This window comes from Cynocephalus volans, chromosome 7 (assembly GCF_027409185.1).
Source record: "Cynocephalus volans isolate mCynVol1 chromosome 7, mCynVol1.pri, whole genome shotgun sequence".
In the NCBI taxonomy this organism is placed as follows: domain Eukaryota; kingdom Metazoa; phylum Chordata; class Mammalia; order Dermoptera; family Cynocephalidae; genus Cynocephalus; species Cynocephalus volans.
Genome location: NC_084466.1, coordinates 117,453,230 through 117,458,786, shown reverse-complemented (window position 1 = coordinate 117,458,786; position 5,557 = coordinate 117,453,230).

Below are 5,557 nucleotides of genomic sequence, written 5' to 3'. Positions count from 1 at the left end.
CCAAACACAGGAAGAATTCAAACGTGGTACTTTATAGGTGTTGAATTCAGCTGTCCTTAGTCCTTGGGCAGAAGTGATAGCTGTCAGGAACTATCTAATCCTGTCTGAGGCTTCGTACTCCTTCCTGGGATTGATGTTAAAGGTCAGGAAAGGCACATACTTGTATATGTGGTAGACATCCTCTGTGATGGCCCACACTGTTCCCATCTCCCACTGTGTCATCCTCTCTCCTAGAGAGTGTGCTGGACTGAGTGGTTTCTGAGGACTATATAGAAAAAGTGATGGGACATCACTTCCAAGATTAGGTTACAAAATGACTGACTTCTATCTTCCTCACTCTCTCCAGCTCTCTGTCTGGCCCCCTCTGAGGACAGCCAGCTACCATGCTGCAAACTGCCCTAGCAAGAGGTCCAGCTAGGATGAAACCAATGTCTCCAGCCAATAGCCACTGATGACTTGAGGCATGCCAGCAGCCATGCAGGTGAGCTTGGAGGCAGAACCTCCCTCAGTCCTACCTCCAGATGACCCCACAGTCCTGACTGGCACCTTGACTTCAGCCTTGTGAGAAGCCTTGAGGCAGATGCACCCAGCTAAGCCAGGCCGAGATTATAAAATGTTTGTTGTTTAAAACCACTACCTCTCTTCTTCTTTTTAAAAAAATCATTACACAATGTAAACTTTTTCGTGGCCCTTGATCAATTTCTCACTAACCTCCCTCCCCCTCCCACTTTCCCACCCCTGGTAAACCACTAAATTTCTAATGCTGCAATAGATAACTAATATGACATACATTAATGCAAATAAAATAGAATGTTATTCCGTCTATTGCACAGATGATGGGAACAGCTCTGAATGTTCAGCTAACTTTCCCAGGTTTGCCTAACCCCCATCTAATGGGGTTCTGCTGGGATTCCAGCCCAGGTGAGTGCTCCCAACTTCACTCCATCTGCCACCCCTGAGTGGCCTGAAACAATTCTAATCAGGAGTCCTGATAGGCCTCTTCTACTCCCCTCAGGACATTCTTGTAGGTTAGACCCATTCTACTCTACTCAGGATATTGTAGAAATAGTTAGCGATGCATCAGATCGTGTACCTGAACCCATTAAATTGTTCAACAAAGTTCTCCTCTGCCTCTTAAGAAAGCTGTTAGCTCAGTTCTTTATACACCCGATTTCCTTGCAATTTTATTTGCATTGTCCTTTCAGAAGGACAGCCATTTTTTTCAAAGGTGGGCATTAGAACATTAAATTATTTTTCTTCCTGGGAGAAATTCACCACAGTCACATATTCTGAGTTATGAACTAAAGATATTTTCATATTTTTAATTAGTTGAAAGGAATGATATTATTTCAAACTTGCAACAGGCAGCTGGCTCACCCCATATTTGGTGTAAGTAAACCTCATGGAATAAACAGAAGAATGAAAGCACTTTCAAGAGGTGCGAGACCAACAATATTTATTTTATCCTCAAGTGTTACTGTATTATGAGTGCAAAAATGTTCTCAGCAAAATGAGAGTCTGGTACTGCTAAGTGCATTATTAAATGTTTTCCATCCATACCCACTCTACCCACTTCTCTGTTCACATTGGTATGCGACATTTTTGTCCCTATTAAAATGAGCCTGCCAAGTTGGGAATGTTTTTTGAGCAGAGCTGAAAATAAAATGCGAATACATTGAACATGTATGTACACGCGTCCCACAAAAAGAGTGCTTGTGTGTGATAGGAGCTGTGAAATTACTACATGTCAACCTTAGAAAGCTATTCTAATAGGAAGCAATTATTTTAACTCATTTTTCCCACTACAAGCCCAATGATGCTGACTTGGGTAGTAGATTCACACAAGATAGACACGTTCCGAGAAATGACAGAGGTGTGAGGTCTCACAAACTGATACGTAAGTGCTCTTTTCAAATAAATTTGGAAAAAATTTGTGAGATTCTGTAAACTTTTCCCTGCTTATAAAAATATTCTCAAACTTAGCCTTAGTCATTCATTTCATTCCTTAATCCACTTGGCCATGGACACCTTCATTTTGGAATTCTGCTGAGAAAGCACCAGCTTCACCCATCCATGGTCTTGATGCTTGGGGTCTTTTACAAATACAAATTGCCAATGTGGTGCGACAAGGTGAGATTGAATAGACAAAATTAATTGCTATTTTAGGCCCAGTGGCTAGTTGGCTAAGCCAATGAAGCTGAAGTCTATGGCGCTTGATACTATTCTAAGTGCTTTATATATATTAACTAATTTAACCTTCATAACAACTACGAAACAGGTTACATTGCTATTCCATTTTACAGAAAAGGAAATGAGGCACAAAGAGGTTAATCAACTATGTAAATAGCAGAGCCAGGCAGGATTCAAACCCAGAGTCTGTCTCCACAGTCCACCATTGTCACCATGCACGCTACCCCTCCCGTGCCTGTGCATGCAATATATTTTTTAAAATTTATTAAACAGAATAAGATGTTAGTTAACTTATAGTTAGTAGTAGAAAAGTCATTCTGCATAAATGAAAAGAGGAGTTTAAATGGTTTTAGAGAATATATCAAATTTTTTGATGATTTAAAATAATTTTATAATTTTTTTCAAATACCTCCGACAACAACAGGAACTTACTCTCAGCTCCTGAACTATGTTTCCAGGTAGAGATCCTGCTAGGAAGGGGCATTTGTGTTTACTAGCTCCGTCCACACATGTTCATCTGATCAACTTTAAAAACAAGTTGTTCTTTTAAGTAGCTTTGATGAGTCCTTGAAAGCATGTTCGTTATGTTAACAGTAACCTTGCAAATCCTTCAAATACAGAACCAAATACACTTCCAAATACATAGTTTGGTGTAGTCAGCGCTGAAGATAATTTTCCCGTATTCTCTAACTCTTCATTAACTATCCTCAATCAATTCCTTATTCTCCTCTATGACCACTCTCATACCTGCCTTTCCTCACGTGGCCTTTCCAAAGGTTTCAGCCAACAAGTGTTCCTGGTTTCAGTCAAGCCTGTGCCCACTGCCAGGTGCATGCTCATCAGGTAGTGGGGCGTTCCCTGCATTACTTGAGTTCTTTCTCCTTTTGCTAAGGACACATGGTAGACTTCTTACAAGTGTGTGCATGCTGTGATTCCACTGTGAAGGACGAGAGTCCTTCAAAAAGCTCATGGAAAAACAGAATTAAAAAATAATACAAATCTTTCCACAAACTTTTTGAAGACCCCTTGAATATAAACCACTTAGCAGAGGGAAAAGCAAGCTCTCAGAAGAAAGACCCTCAAGACATGCCCAAGAAGATGTCAAAGTCCTCAAAATCTAAGCTGCTTTTTTGACTGACGTGGCTGCTCACAAGCTTCCCCTCCCAAGAGAAGAGCAGTGTGCCAGGAGGTCAGAGTCTGCTTCCCGACTCTGCTTCCCATTTCAGTATCTCTCTTTTGAAAGTCTGCCCAAGTCTGCCCTTGGGATTTGGTACAGATTTGGTACAGAATTGGTACACAAATCATGATTGTCATGCCAGAGGTCAGCTGGCTGCCTGGGAGAGCAGTTCAGTTCAATCCAGTTGGATCTAGAGCTTCAGGGTCTACTCTAGGGCAGCAGGAAGGTTCTAGGACTTGAGGTCGGTAATGGCCGAAGACAAGATCCTTCCTTTACCATCCAGCAGGAGCAGGAATGGAGTGTGAGAGCAGAGGCACCATTTGCCAGAAAAACTAAGGCATTCTGAACTTTTCCTGGGATGACAAAGTGGCACCTTGCCAATGCCATGGCTTTAGACTTTTTGTCATTTTTATTTTTGTTTACTCTTTGGGAAGTTCCTCAGTGATGTCTTTTAATAAAAGGCAAAAACTTTGTGTCACCTGAAGCAGAAAGTCCTTATTGGTGAGATATCAAAAGACTAGATGTCCATCAGTAGAGGAGTAACTAAGAAAACTATGGCGTGTCCTTAGAATACAATGAAGTCATTAAAAAGAACAAGGTGGAGCTATCTGTTCTAACATGGAACTCTCTCTGAGACATATTATTGAGTGAAAAAAACAAATGCATAATAGGTACATTGACCTGACCTTTTGTGTAAAAAGGAAAAAGGAAGCTATGGAAATAAGTATATATACATAGCTTATATTTGCATTGCATATATCTGGAAAGATACATAAAATATGATCAGCAGTGATTGCCTCCATAAAGGGGAATAGACAGATGGCTTACTGCCCGTCACATACTCTTTTGTATTGCTTGAATTCTCTTTGCATGTGTTTGTATTAAACTTTTAAACATCATAATATAAAAGTTCAATGACATGAAACTAAAAAAACCTACATCTCACCTGTATTGAAGCAGTGTTGAGTAATGGATTTCCTACTGCTCTTTTCTATTCTTCTCTGGCAGGTGTTTGCAATCATTAAGTAAAGGAGTCCATATTTGAGTTGGACTATTTCCCACATACTATAGCAGGAAGTGTCCCAACAGTTTTTCAAAGACAAAGTACAGACCAGTTAATGTTAGTGCCTGGATTGGAACTGAGAGTTACAATGGTCATGCTCATTTATATTAATCCAATAGAAATTCTCATTTGGCTGTGGGGGGCCTCAGGCCTCGGCCATGCCTCCATGACACCTGCAACTAGCCCAGTGATGACCACTGAGCCATTGCAGGAAGCACCCCGGGCTCCTGAACTGGGGCGGTGGGGGGATGAGGGCTTCAGCTACACCCCTCTAACATCTGCACCTAGCTCAGCAATGACCAAGCCACCAGTAGAAGCACCTTGATCTCCCATGCAAGAATGATGGGGGTGCCACAGGTCTCAACTCTGCCCTTCTCCTTCCTCCTTCTCCCACCCTATCACCTTCCCCTTTCCCCCTCCCCAACTGCTACCCAACATCATAGAATGTAAAATAATAATAATATTAGTAAATAAATAAAGTATATTTTTTAAAAAGAAATTCTTATTTGACTCTGAGAAAATGAATGTGTAATAAAGGCTAACGAGAAAAATGACTTCATAAAAATAGCTTCAAATTCCTATTAGTAGCTGAGATTAAGCCAATTATTTGAAAAACTGTGGGAACCAGAATTTACAATCATAGAAAACATGAGTCAGGAGTACACCTGGGTAAGCAGAATTGGGTAAGACTTAAGTTTCTCCATGGGGGGATGGGGTGAAGGTGGGGAGTGACAGCTTGCACTGGCCCTTCATTCCTTCTACGAGCCTTACTGAGTCCTCACCTAGTTGATGCCAGGCACGGTGAGTGCAAGGTGCTGGGGATACAAATAGGGGTCATTTTTCCTTGCCCAGAATCCATTTCCCCCTTTCCTGGTGACAGCATCTTGGTTTTCCCTTGGGAAACCACTAGTTCCCTATTCTTATTCCATGTTTTTTCTTCAGGAAAGGCTAGCCTTGCACCCTTTTCCCCCATGATCACCACCAACCACAGGTACAGGAGGGACACCTTGAATATTCTAAGCCCCTGGCCACAGTGCTGAGGATGAGACTCAAAGAAAAGCAATCCTGGGACATCTACGGAACAAGTGAAAAGATGAAGATCTCCCCCCAGTGGAGACAGAAGCCGT